This window comes from Leuciscus leuciscus (genome assembly GCF_965113295.1).
Source record: "Leuciscus leuciscus genome assembly, chromosome: 4".
Taxonomy (NCBI): domain Eukaryota; kingdom Metazoa; phylum Chordata; class Actinopteri; order Cypriniformes; family Leuciscidae; genus Leuciscus; species Leuciscus leuciscus.
In genome coordinates, this window is record NC_138728.1 from 5,338,499 (window position 1) to 5,354,360 (window position 15,862).

The window sequence follows — 15,862 nt, forward strand, 5'->3', positions numbered from 1 at the left end:
TGATAGTCTTTTCTACTCTATTGGGATGTATTTCTGAGAGAAACGGCTTCTCAAGCAAGAGGAAATGTAGAGTGGGATTAGATTTTGCCCATCACGAATTGATTAGATGGTTGTGATTTGCTATTGGTCGATCTCATGTGAGTGACAGGTTGCTCCGCCCTCTCGCCAGTAAACGCATCATCAGAGAAGAGAAGAGATGTTGCTGCAAGAGGGAGGGAAGTTATTTTGATTAAAGATTATGCGGGCACATTAAATAATGTTTTTAAAATTAAATTAAAATATTTAATGGTGACTTTATGGCTTTGTCATTCAGTACGTTCAGTTAGTATTGCTAGTAGTTCATAACCACAGGTCTAGTGATAATGAATATCTAACTAGAAGTTGTGTGCCGGGTCATTCACCCTCTCCATCTGTCTTTATATGAGGAAGAAGCTTCCGTGGCGGATCCCTGCCAGGCACCAGCTGCCGAGACTCTTCCCGCTGACCACCACCAACTGTGCTCTTTGAAATATTTACACCACGCTGCGTTAAAATGGATCATTTTTTACTAGGAACTGCTGCAATGGTTCTTTCTATTGGTAGTGAACCCATCTAACTTTCTTTTTCACCAAAAAGATTCAATTTTTTTGTATGGAATATTGCGTATAAAAAATATATCCGTGCACATCATTAATTTTTTAATTCATGTGCCCTTGTAATCTTTAATTAAAATATCTTCGTCTCTTGCAGTGACATCTCTTCTCTTCCTCTGATGAAAGGGCGGGACAACCTGTCACTCACATGAGATCAACCAATAGCAAAACACAACAATCTAATCAATTCCTGATGGGAAAAATCAAGACCCGCCCTACATTTATTTCTCATTTGAGAAGCCGTCACTCGGATATACATCACAAAAGGGACGCAAAGACTGTCGCAACTTCCGTTTCATGCCTTCTTTAATCATTCAGTGATATTTTCTGTAATTTTTGGTTGCAGTTAGATTTAAAACAACTGTGATAGAAAAAATTATTGGTTTAGCCAACCTTTTAAAACGCCAATACTATACATGTTAACCAATCTACAAAGTGTGTTGAATATTTTATTTCGGTTTTTGTGTTTGTGATGTCTAATTTTTATTTCTTATAAAGAATCAAACAAAGCTTTACAGACTTGGGTAATAGCAATATCTGTGCCAATAATTGGCAATTTATGACAGTCTATGTCTATTTACTATAATTTCAGCTCTGTGAATGGAAGAAGACTGTTGAATGGGTGCGCATCGTTCTGACCTACAACAGAAAGTGCATAAAAACACACACACGCACACACACACACACACACACACACACACACACACACACACACACACACACACACACACACACACACACACACACACACACACACACACACACACACACACACACACACACACACACACACAAACAAAGTGAATCTATCATCTTTTCTCCTGAGGCTGCTTAGCTTGACTTTTATCAAGCTAAAATAAGAGACAACACTAGACTAAATTAGTTATCTTTCAATAATGCTCTTGCATCGGTTTAACTGCATGTAGTCAGCAGCCATTTTTTATGTGATTATAAATTGGGATCATTCTTGTGCCCCCTTTCTCTTGTTAAATAAAAGTGACCCTGTTGTTCAGTCGGTCATCAGATGACTCACTCACTCAGTACGTATACAAACCTCACCAAAGTCTCACCACTTTCTTGCCATTCACCCTTGGAGTCGTGTATTTTCAATGTTTGCGAGTTCTTTTGACGCATGAAAATACCTTTTAATATCTGATACTTTGGGTGTTTTCATGCTGTAGTTTAAAGCTGACCAGAGAGCTCTTCTGGCATTGCCCGAGGCCCGTTTCAGCACTGAGAGAGGGTTGCTGGAGATCATTCTCGCCGCTCTGTTGGCTTTCATCAGGACCGGCTTGAAGAAGAGGACTCACACGCTGCAGTGGGGGAACATTCAGTGATTTCTTTGACTGAAGCGCGTCAGCGCTTTTCTTGGTAAACAACATTACCTTGATGTTTCTCAGGAAAAACGTTCACGGCACAAACAGCTTGTCTGAATTTAAAAGCACTTAAAGGTAGATGTGGCTCTACAGATGGTCCTAATGACCCAGACCAGTGGAGATCTGCACCACAGCAGGAAGACTCTGTTTAAATATTGCTCAGGGCATTTATTTCTGAACTGTGTGACTTAAATAATTGTAGTTCAGTGTTTGTAGAATAGCAGGTTTTGACTGGAGTATAAAATGCATTGATCTGACCATGAAAATTCAATGCATTGATTGATTGAATTTAACTCTTAGAGTTAATATTGATTTATAATTATATCCAATGTAGTATGTATTCATTTCTTATTCAAACCATTGTTCAAGCCTGTGAATGTAATCTGGTGAAATGATTCCTTCAGTAAACATTTGTGCAGTATATTCAGCATTTTTGCGTATTATGGTATATCACAATGGATTATACCAAAAGAAGTTAAAACGAACCATGACCAAATTATAAATTCAATGACATTCATTTGGTGTTTGAACCACTTTTCACAGAGTATGCGCATACATACAGATGCACGTGAGATGACTGAACGCTGCTTCATGGTCATCACCGGTTTCTGTATCTATACCCTGCAATTACACTTGAATAGTTGTAGATTAGATAAATCAGCTCATCTGGGCTGCCTGACACTCCTCCATGATTTTCATGCATTTGTTAATGTTATCTGAACGGCAAGTAGAGATTTTCAGAGCAGGCATATTATGTCACTGTCATTGAAGAAACACTCTGAATTAAAAGGTTTTACACATTATAGATAAGTATCATGTTTACAACCACATTTGAGAACTTTTCTATTCGCTATTCATGACCATCAAAAGTTGCCGTGAAATAATATTCTGATATGTGACGTATATCAATTAGAAATGAATTGAAAATATTTGTACATGAGTTTAACCTGTTTAAAGGACAAGTTCGGTATTTTACACTTAAAGCCCTGTTTACAGATCGTATCTGATGAAATAGAACGGTTAAGATAAAAATTTGGACACATGCTCCTGTCCCGAGAATTTTAGGTTTATTTCGCTTTTGTGGACCTATTTTGCCAAACGCGTCACACCTGTGATTCTTCCGTTGAGAGCTTGAATAATAGACACTCCAGCCCAGTTGGTGGCGATAATGCACCTTTGCCAATTGCAAGCAAACCACGGGCATTTCATTGAATACACAGAAGAAGCAGAAGAAGAAGCGGCGGAGTAATACCGTAAAGGTGCTGCGGTCTCACAGCACGTCCTATTAAGTCAATGGAGTTGGACAAAAACTACGATAAAACCTGTTGGAATGCATCTTTTTCAGCGATTTTTGATGGAACATATCAGTGAAAACCCCTGACCACTCGGTGAGTTTCACGTCTTTGTAAACGAAAGTTTAATGTGTTTTTAGGAAGGAATCTTATAGACAACCATTGTGGGGGTGGGAGGGGAAGCGAAATAAACCTAAAATTCTCGGGACAGCAGCATGTGTCCAAATTTTAATCTTAACCGTTCTATTTCATCAGATACGATCTGTAAACAGGGCTTTAAGTGTAAAATACCGAACTTGTCCTTTAAGCATAGACGTAAAAATAAATGATTGAAGGTCATGAATGCTTTGGAATACAAAGGTCACTTTTTAAAGAAGACACTCAAGATTTTCTTAAAAGCACTTCAAAAAAAAAAAAAAAAAAAAAAAAAAAAATACAAAATGTGGTAGCACTTTATTTTACAGTCCTGTTCCACATGTACATACTATGTATGTATATTATAGCAATTACAACAACCTGGTTATAACTAGGTGTTAACCCTGAACTTATCCCTTTACCTCACCTTAAACTCTGCTCAGCGAGTTACTCTGGCGTTGAGTAATGATGCTCATTAAATATGCCCTTGTATCCGAGCTGCACCAATCACATCGGGTTATCTGATATAGGCGGGCCAGAGGCGAGCTAAACAGAAGACGACAGCGCTGCAACGTCGAAATCATTAGTAAACATTGCAAGATGGCTATGGATGAACACCAGTTGTTTGAAACGGCTTTGGCCGCTACAATGAACGAGTTAGACTTGGCTTTTTATCTAAAAGAGGAACAGAAGACGCCACTCGAATCGACCGGATACAGCAAGAGTCTAATCTACCAGTTAGCTACACTGGTAGCTAAGCGTATGGGGCTTGTTGTGATTGGTCGTAGTGTTATCCAATTGCGTGCAGTGAGATTTTCAAATGCATGCTTGGTGCCGCCCCTCGAGCTGGCCGATTTTCATTAGTCAATGCCAGACCATTAATCTTTCAGATTTAGGTCTGGATTTCCAGGCTAGTTCAAACTGGGAATGAAAGCAAAAGGAAAATTAGGTCTATCGGAGGAGGGGGGGAAACCTGGAGCACAGTCTCTTCCTCCAATCTGAGAGGAATTGATCTGAATTCACTCTCTCAGCTTGCCGCCACATTGAGGTGATTAACTCCACGCTGTGGAGCCCGGCCTTTCTGTCTTAACAGATGAGGTGACGTGTCGTTCACCGATTTCCCGAGGTCAGGATCCCAGGCAGAGGGGTTTCCAATAAAATCAGTGCTTACAAATGTTAATTAGACCCGCAGTCCATCGATTGTGCTCAGAGATTTCCATCCTAAACATCCGCGTTGTCTCTCAGTATCTACATAATGAGCAAATGACACTTCATTTTTGTCCTTTAAAATGGTTTCGTGGCTGTAAAGATATACAGTACAGTTATATTAAATCACATAATGTGTGTTCGGTGTTGCATGCATGTGGGGTGTCAGGAAACAGGAAGTGGAATGAAGTCATTGTCATGATCTCATTGCATTATCTGTCTCTTTCTCACATTTAATGGGCTTTTATGGAGTCGCACTGCAGGTATCGGCTTTACGATAGCACTGTTAGAGTAATGGAGATGCAGTGTTTGTGGCTTTTGTTACAGACAGACTGCAAGTTGTAATGTAGTCTGTCACATGCGCTGTCGGCCTCACTCTGCGTCTGCAGAAAGCAATATAATGCACTCAAGTGGAGCTGTCACGCCACAATAAACAACGTCATATAAAAAAACTCCTACTGCACAATTGGTACTGATGATTATGGCATGTTTCTTAGCAGGCAAATGAAAGATGACGTGTGCAATTGTCCGGACTGTATCAGATCCCATTATGCGTATGTCCTACAGCAAGCAGATGAGAGACGGGTGAGATACAGCGGGGAGAGTTGGTGTGTTGTGTTGCGTTAAAGGGGTCTTATTATGCTATTATACTTTTCAACTTTCTTTAGTGTGTAATGTTGCTGTTTGAGTATGAAAAATGTCTGCAAAGTTACAAAGCACAAAGTCACTCCAAAGACTGTTATTCTCTACATCAGAGCGCACTGTGTCTGAACTCCCTGAAACGCCTCGATTGTAGTCTTGGGTTTTCTTCTGGCAACACAAACGTCACAATATTACACATTTAAATCATTCCCGCCCACGACATACACAGAGAAAAGGGACGAGGCCTAGTTGAGTTTCAGTGTGTGTTTCAGTGTGTGAAAGCTCGTGGTTATGGTGGTAAGGGTCGTGACATTTCCCAAACACACTCAAAACTGTTGACCAATCACAACACACTCATCCAGCCGACCAATCAGAGCACAATGTGCTTTTCAGAAGGATGGGCTAAAATAATGCAAATATGTTTTTTTGGACAAATCGAGCTAGACCCCAAAAATAAAATCAAGATTGTGAAAAAGGGCATAATAGGTCCCCTTTAAAGGTGCGCTATAGGTACGATTTTTTTTCACAAATAATAGCACCAAACAGAATTGCAAAATTAAAACTGTGAAATCAGAAATGAAAAACGCAAATTACAATTACTGAGTATGTTTTACAAGAAAATACCATTTCAAAATACCAAGTCTTTCTATTTCAAAATTTCAAGTTTAATTCAATGTATTACTTGAATTTCTTGTGAAATTTTCTTTCAATCTTTGAGTGAAAATTGTTTCAAAGTAAATCAATTTAATTTCAATTTTAAGTAAATCAAATCAAGTCAATTTGTGAAGAATTAAAGGAATAAAACGTTTTTGTTTCTCCACCCCTTTGCATATATGTTTTTGTTCACACTTTATATTGTACTTGCATAAAAAATTTAATAAAAAATAAAAAAATAGAAAAAAAAGATTAGGTACAATGTACTTATTGTATTTATTGTATTGAAAACAGTTTTGTTCTGCTATAGGTGGGATACAGGTACGGTTACAGGCAGGTTTGGTGGTCTGGTTAGGTTTAAGGGTGGGTTAAGATCAACAGGGTCAACAGTTTAATTAAATTTAAACTTGATTCATTTCTGTAATTCTACAAGTACAATGTAAAACCATGTATGTACACAAAAAGTGCATTGTATCATGATTCATTTATGCTAGTACATAGAAAAGAGTGGCAATAAAGTGGCACCTTGTTTTTTTATATATTTTGAATAATTTGATTTTTTTTTAAAAAGTGTAGTGCTCTGATTCTTATTTTTGACCTTATTTAAAAGCAAACCACAGACTTTTCTCCCTTTAAGGAAAATGCTACAAAAAAAGTTTGCTGATTCCATCTGGACTTGTAATTCTCTCAGCACACCTTGGTTAGAAGAATGCATGTTGAAAAAGCTTCACGTTGTGTAGGGATTTGTTTACCTGTTTTCCTTGCGTATGATGAATGTTTAAGTATGTTCTGTCTTCATACAGCTATAAAAGTGTGTGTGAACAGACGCTCTACAGTTTTCACCTTGAAGGCTTGCGGTCTGTCTGAGGCTGTGAAGACGTGCTTAGAGAAGGTAAGAGACTGAATACTGTCTCCTGCAGAATGAAATCACACACAAGTCCCAAGGCTTCTTGCACGCATGTATAACAGCAGTGGAGTGGATGTGTGTGTGACTCACTGGGAACGGTTGATGGATGCAGGTGCTAAACCAGCGGCTGGCTCCCAGAAATGTCCTCCTGCACTGATGCCCTGGTCTGTATGAAGCTGATGTTGAACACATCACAGCAGACACTATGAGTTGTCAGTGTGAGACCGAGAGTGTTTACCAGACATCACATGCTATTGAACATGGCTTAGTCTTCATCGCGTGTGAGCGCTGCTTCAATTTAAATCATTTTTCAAAAGTATTCTTTATTTCTTGAGGAGTAAAACTTCTTTATAATGAGGGAAATTGCACAACTAAAGACATTAAACAGTTTTTAAAATATATTTATATATTATATGTTATAATTATAACTTATAACTATTATTATATTGATCATATTTACCAAGGGTGCCAATAATTCTGGCCATGACAATGTGTATGTATGTGTACTGTATATGTATATGTATATGTATATGTATACGTGTGTGTGTGTGTGTATAACTGTGTATGAATGTACTGTATCTATCCATCTATCCATCTATCTATCTGTCTATCTATCTGTCTATCTATCTATCTAACTGTCTATCTGTCTGTCTGTCTGTCTGTCTGTCTGTCTGTCTGTCTGTCTGTCTGTATATAAACAGTTTTTAAAATATATGTATACATATTTGTACATTTTATAAATATGTGTGTGTGTGTGTGTGTGTGTGTTTGTGTGTATGTACAGTATGTGTGTATATATATACTGTATATATATACACTGTGTGTGTGTGTTAAATAAAAGTTAAGTTTTATTTAAAGTTAAATAAAAACTTGAATGAGTTCATTTATTTTTAACACACACACACACACACACACACACACACACACACACACACACACACACACACACACACACACACACACACACACACACACACACACACACGCACACACACACACACACACACACACACACACACACACACACTTGAACAAGGCTTATCCAATCAGAATTCAGAACTTTCCATTGAGCTTTTAAATATTTGTAAACAACTATTTTAGCATTTATTACATACGGTTTCATTTTAGCTTTTAAATAATTAGTTGCTCGTTGCACTTGCAATAAGCTATAAATGTAGCAACATAATGTATAGAATGTCTATTTTGTTTATTAAAATTAAATGAATTTATTAAAGAGTTTTTTTTTTTTTTTAAATACTTTATTTATTGACTGTTTTGCAATTTATTTTAACAACTTTTATCCAATCAAATTGTTTGTTTAATGTATTTGAAAATAACAAATCACTTATTTGCATTTACAATGTTTTTTTTTTAAGGTGTTTTATTGCAGTCGTTCAGTTTTCTTGACCAAAAAAAACAAAAAAAACAAGTCTTATGCCATGACTCTTACAAATGACTGCATTTAATGATCATTACATGTAAATGTGCCATGTTGACACACACAAGTCAGTGTGACAGTCTCAGTTGTTTTGCAGTGTATGTTGAATGCACAGTGTGCGAGCGATCTCTTGATTGGATCATCACAATTTCAGCTGAAGTTCTTTGTCATACAAACATCTGATTCCCGCTGGGAGATATTATTATTATTATCAGGAACTCTCTGAATATGTTTAAACTTCCTGTAACTGTCCTCAGGAAGAGCTGTGTGAATGTCAGGCGCTGTCAGACGTCTTTCCGCAGCTGTAGAGCGACTGAGCAAATGATCCTCTTGAATGAAAGAGTGAATCTTTTGATATCCCATTTACATCACAAAGGAGAAATTGCACTGCATTTTTCTGCCTTAAATGGGTTTACTTTTACGACTTCAGCTATAGTTATTATAGTAATGATAGGAGGGAGTAAAAACAAGCACAATAGGACATTTGGTGTATTCAGATCTTAAATGTTGCAATCGGTTTTCTCAAGTTAAGTTTGCCCTCCAACAGGGACGTCAAACACCTCTTTCCTGTTTAGTCCTGGTTAGGGTTATTACTGTTAACTAAAACTATTGAAAACATTCCTGTTACAAAACAAAATAAAATATAAAACAAAATAAAATAAAATAAAATATAAATATTATTCAGAATTTTCAAATGTTACCTTGGCCACAAACTGAAATAGGTTTAGGTTGAATCACTAAACTTATTGTAGCGGTAATGTTCTGAAGAGTTTTGTTTTATTGTCAGTGTGTTTTTGGGTTACACTTTATTTTACAGTATGTGTATTTACAGTGTAGTTACTAAAGAAAGTACTGGTAATATAAGGTAACATGGCTTAGGTTTAAGTTTGTGCTAGAAACATAATAATCACTGCAATAATGATCCAATAATAATCTCTTAAAGCTACACTGTGCATTTTTTTTTTGTTGATTCTTAGCAAAAAACACTTAGTTCTTTAAAAAATATATGTGCTCATTAATGTATATTTACTTCTTTCAAGTAATAAAGTATTCTCGTAAGTTTATAATCTGCCATTGAAAGTACATACGGGTGAGGGGTTCGAATGCCGGTCGCCATGTTGCCCCTCCATCTTGAAACTACATTAGCCAAAGAGGGACATGCCTGTAAATTCAAGCTTCGCCTTTCGCGCTTTACACTCAGTGACACAGAGACGAATGCGAGGGGGAGATTACTCGCGACTGCCGGCAGATTTGAAAGATTGCTGATGGAGGATCACGCCTATTTTCGAGGACATGTAGCAGAGTCGCCAAGGAAGCGAAAGAGAGAATTAAAACGTCAACGCGACAGGCAAATCAGCAAGACCAAAGTCAATACTGGAGTAACTTTTCCCAGACGGAAAGAGCTCATGAGGAGCAAAGATTTTAAAACGGACGCCAAGGTTGCCTGCTTTCCTCTCGAGAGGTAATCCAGCCTATTTGTGTAAATTCGAAGTTTTATAGTTGCTTGTCTAACCATAGCATGGTTGTGCATAATGCCAGAACAACCTCTAGTATAACTTGCTTTACTTTTCCTCACGACAATGGTGAAAAAGTATTGTTTACCTTGTAACATAAATCTGTGCTGCGACGGATCACAGGTGATAGTTTTAAAGGCGCAATTGGACGAAGTCGAACTGGAAACCATGTTAATCTTGGAATAATACGGCCACCGTAGGAGTTAAAACGCCCTCGAAATTTAAAGGAACAGAAACTAATATTCACTGGGTAGTCATATACAATTTCACCGCTAGATGGGGGAAAATATCACACAGTGTAGCTTTAAGCATTTGCTGATTTAAATCCAAATCCTTTTTTTTTTTTTTTTTTTTTTGCCAGGCAGTGTATATTTATAATATTATAACTGTATAATTTCCATTAGCAAGGCTGATACGCCCCAATGATTGAAGCACGCTCCTTTAACAATGAAACTATGGCTTGTTGGGCGACTTGTTTTGAGGATCTTGTTTGTGAGTGACACAAGATTCGTCTAGAGACAATCTGTGACCCTTGTTAAAGGCAGAATGTTTATTTTAATTGGTTATGACAAGGAGAAAGAGACGCCCTGGGTCCAAACGCTGGCACACTTGACGGATTTCGCCCTCATCCTAGTAGCATTCTCAAGGTAGATTTAATTCAACAAGACACAAGATGCCGTGATGATGAACGGTAACTTTTATTTCAATGACCTTCCTGTTACTGAATGAGAAGAGGCAGTGTGGGTGGTGTTAGATTCTCTGTTTAGTCTCACTTAAGACTTCTATGGCTTTATACGAACAGCCTCTTCTAATGGGGCTTGAAGAGTTTTACAGCAGAAGATCTCAAAACTCAGATTTCTTTCTCCAACAAAAGTCACTTGTCCAATTAACTGCGAGACTAAGATCTGTCACGTCCAATTAGCTTGCACTAGCATGAACCAATCGCTGTGCGGCATGAAAAGGTACGGATTAAAAATAAGATTCAGTTTGAATCAGAGGTCAGGCAACAGTTTAACTGTGATCTCACAGTGAATATATCTCCACTCCTACGTTTTCCAACCCAGCGTATAGTTAGTGTGAGACTTCAGCGTCTGAGATCTGCCAACGATCACACGCTCTACCTTCACTTTCACTAACAGCTGTTGTTTATTTCTGTGTTGAAATGGATCTGCAAGCTCATCATGACACTCCTACGAGTACTACGAGTTCCTCTGCTAATCTGACTTTAAGAGGTGTGAAAGGCACACATGTAAGTCAAGGAGACAAATATATCAAAAAGATCAGAATAGCAGCACAACTGCTTCCAGTTTAGAAAATAGCAGATAAATGCAAACCTGTGACATTCATCAAGTGAATATTAAATTATTGTGCCATATTGTCCTGCTAGGGCACTTAGATCTTCCAATCACTTCCTCTTAAATGTGTCTCGGTGTCGCTACAAATCAAAGGGTGATCGGGCCTTTTCTGTGGCTGGACCCAAGCTTTGGAATGGTCTCCCTTATCATGTGACGTCTGCTCCTTCAATAGACATTTTTAAATCTACTCCTACAGGAGAACTCCAGTAAATTTTAACATTGAGCTCATTTTTTTGTAAATTTGGAGTGCTGTCAGTACAGAGAACAACGACAAAAATCGGTGTTGCCTACACCGTGTTATCCTCTTTTTAAAATTTGCACCCTGTTGACTTAAATGGGGCAAGTTTTAAACCTGCTTTTAGCCTCTTAACATCCTTGATGTGTCATTACAAGTGCACAGCCAATGTGAGTGATTCCTTCAGAGTGAACGCGGTGAATCTGACTGCAGTAGATGTGAAAGATATGAATAAAAATGAAGTTAATTCAGCCAGCGCACATACCTGTATTTTCTTCCTGTTTTCGGTCGAAGTCCACAGTAGTCGATTGTCGAGTTCACGCGCGTGATCATAGATACTAAACCTATGCGCGTGAACTCGACAATCGACTACTGTGGACTTCGACCGACAACAGGAAGAAAATACAGGTATGTGCGCTGGCTGAATTAACATTTTTATTCATATCTTTCACATCTACTGCAGTCAGATTCACCGCGTTCACTCTGAAGGAATCACTCACATTGGCTGTGCACTTGTAATGACACATCAAGGATGTTAAGAGGCTAAAAGCAAGTTTAAAACTTGCCCCATTGAAGTCAACAGGGTGCAAATTTTAAAAAGAGGATAACACGGTGTAGGCAACACCGATTTTTGTCGTTGTTCTCTGTACTGACAGCACTCCAAATTTACAAAAAAAATTAGCTCAATGTTAAAATTGACTGGAGTTCTCCTTTAAAATGCATTTTTATTATTTAGCTTTTGGAAACCTGTAATTGTTGTTGTTGTTGTTTTAATTTTTTTAGTGTAGACCTGCTTTGTACTATGTACAGCACTTTGGATCAATCTATATTGTGTTTAAATGTGCTTTATAAATAAATGTTGTTGTTGTTGTTGTACATTAAAATAAGTATTTTATAATAAAAAAATCATTATAAATAATAAGTATATATTATATATTAAAAATATATTATTTCATGCATGTATGTTTTTTGTTTTATTTTTATTGAGGGATCATGTACAGTGAGTTGCTTATGACCAGTCACAATTATATTGTTTTATCATATATCAAATCATATCGTATCAAATCATATCATATCAAATCATATCAAATCATATCAAATCATATCCCATCATTATACTACTATATTATTAAAGAAATATTACCTTGGCAGGCTACAGTTAATGTATTTACATTGTGGATTAAATATGTTGAATTTAAATTAATACTGAACATTGGATCTCATTATTGATAATACCAAACCAAATAATCCACCAGAGACATTACAGTGATTTTACACCAGTTATCTGCTCTGTGTCATATGTAATAACACACCTTATTCCATTTAAACATACTTTATTCATTAGACAGTCAAAGTCTACAATATTTCTCGGTTTCATTTTTCTGTTTTGGTTCATATGTTGACTTCTTTCTGTCATCATTTAGAAGCTTACTGGCTCTTCCCTGCATTTGCACCTTTTTTTACCCTGTTTGTCTCCCGTGCGCTGGCGTCTATCTTGTAATGCCCACTGCCCGGCTTCACAGGACATCAGTCAATGTTCTCAGGCAGAAGTGGCCCAGAGGGTGCCAGAGAGGAAGCCAAAAATAGGCCTGCCCATCTATCTGTCTGCGGCCATCGATCCTTTCACCGGCTCAGCCTGGACTTATGAGAGCACTAGAATCCATCCACAAAACAAGAGGAGAGAAAAAGAAAGACAGATTTCGGTCCCTCTCTCTCTCTGTATCCTGTCTTTGTTTTGGTGGAGAAGTGATATGAAAGTGGACCTCATGGTGGGCAAGGCTGAACTGTGGTATCAGATCTGCTGTGGTATTATTTTTGAGCAGCACAGTGAGGGGCTGGTGCTTTTCAGGAAGAAAAATGACAAAAACAAAAAGCCTATAAGCTCTTGGCTTCATTTATGTTTTTCACCCTACCAAGAAAAAAATAAAGAAAAAAATGCCAGTTTTTCACTTCCAAATTCAGATTTATTCGGCCTTTTTGCATGTATCCCAGTGGAGGAGAACTTGACTTGACACTGTTCTCTCTGCACTAAGATAAACATTTTTAATGTTGGGAGAAGTTGGGTATTTTTGCATTGGATGAAGTGGGCTGTTTGCCAATCGCTCTTCACTAGAGTATCCTTGTCGCAGGAGAGAAGGGTCACGCCGCTTCCACGTTCCTCTTGGGAGAGCTGTCTCTCGCATCTCATAAAAGAGCTTTGAACACTCTTAAACGAACAGAAAAAGTGAAGTTTGTTGGTGCTGGGCTGTGTTTGAGAGAGAGAAAGAGAGACAGATACAGAGGCAATTTGTCTTCTGTTGTCCTCTGTGATATTTTGACAGTTCTAGAATACCCTTAAAGCAGGACAGAAGCTTTTGTAAACAATTTTTGCACATTTATATAAAAATGAGACCTATTTCTAAGTGAAACAATGTTTTCAGTGGGAAATATTGTGGGGCGAGAGGTTTGATTAGGTTAATCTGTGTTTCATTGTATTGTGAAACGTATAAGTGATTTGAACAAACTCCTTACTCTAAGAATTATGCTTTGGCATGTAAGGCCCTGTTTACACCTGGTATTAAGATGCGTTTTGGTCGATCCGATCACAAGTAGACGAGGCAGACACATACCCGTTTACACCTGGTGTTTTAATCCATCTCTTTTTTCCACTTTCAACCACTTCTGTCCTGATTTCTTTGAAGGGAGGGTCTATGGGAGGGTAAATATATGGGCTTTTTCAGATCTTTCGATCTAATGGACAAAATAAGCTCCCGCAATTTAGAGCGCTTCCCATAATGTTACACATTAGGTCAGTATGCCGAGAGTAGACGGTCTTTTGTGGCTGTTTGAACACATTCGACCACATTGGCGTTTACACTACAAAAGCAATCCGGTCTAATGTGTTTTCGACTACCTCTGGAAGTGGTCAAAAGTGTAAAAGCTCAAAACGTTTTAGACCCCGTTTACACCGGTTTTTAGCTTTGCCCACTTGTAGTAACTCCAAGTATTTTTACTCCAATTTTTTTTTACCAGTTGCCATTTTTCAACATCGAAAGTTTTCATATATATATATAAATAAAAACCTTTATGTTACATGCAATTAATCGATTTGACGTCTTGAATGTGGCACGCCTACTGAGTTTTTCAAAGAGAGGTCAAAAACTCGATAGAAAATAGCTTATTAATTCAACAATATGGTGAAAATATGCAACAATATTTGAAAAAAAAATGCAGTTCATGACCTGCCTTTTCCCACTAATGTGGCCTTGGTTACATGCATTTTGAAAAAACAAGCATTTTATACTTTCAAATATTGTGCAGTGATGAATTATGCACGATAGAACATTTATTCAGTAAATGGTATCAGTTTTGAGTTTCTTGTCTTGAATTTTGTTTGCTTTGTTTCTAAATTGCCAACACAACAGTAGAAATGTTTCATATCAAATATGAATGAATGCGACCTGGTTAGCTTGTTTGCAAAGATTCAAAATCTAGGCTGCAGTTATGAATATGGCAATATTGAAACTTCGGCTTCATAAGTCAGAGCGTGCATGGATATCCAATATCATACATGGATATGAAAAAGTGCCAATTCTGAGAGGGAAATATTTTGAAAGCTTGCTTGTGTGTGTTTCCACACGCCCCAGGCAGTTTGTAATAGACAGGAGTGATGTCTAAGACAGGATGCCTGAATGCTAGAGGAGGAAGTGATGGGAAGTGACAGTCTTACGGCTCTTCATGCACAGTTTGCCGCAGGGGGGCAGGCGCATCACGGGGGTGCGAGGTTTCAAATCACACAAGCAAATACGCAAAATTTTCACACTGCATTTGGGCATTTGGAAATGCACCAAATCACGCTCCAGTAAGGCAGAAAAGATTATCCCAAACAAGATGAAAGGATTTACTTGTCAATTAACAGTCCTCCATTCCTCCAATCATTCCACCTGGGGGTGAAGAAAAATCTTCTTGGAGTGGAAAAGCATTTGCATATTTAAATACAATGCCTTAATAAACTCTTTAATAATGACTTTTATTTGAAGTCTTGCATCGACTTAACTCCTCTCAACAAATTGATTCCTCATTAAAAGTATTGTCAAAACTCATTGTTCTGCATTTGACAAAAGACCACAAAAGCCTGTCAAGCCGTCACGTTAAAACGCCTTTGAACTCATCACAAACGTCTGCTAGTTCACAATACTTTCAAAAGCCGAAGACTGGCTGGTACATCAAAGAAGCTAAACAAAGTCTACTTTGCTTTGTCTCAGGTAAAAGCTTTCAGAATTTTGGAGCCAGTCCTGCTGTACAGATAGCCAAACCGTCCCTGTTATCAGTGCTTAATTGCCAATGACTGAGCGTTTAATTGGTCGAGTGGCTGGACCGACTCTTTGATTGCTACTTCGTGTCCAAAATAGAAGGCCGACACCTTTTTGCTTTTGTGTTTTCTGAAGGTACCTTTCAAAAAGAAACTGGTTTTAGAAAGGCGTTGAAAGCACCATA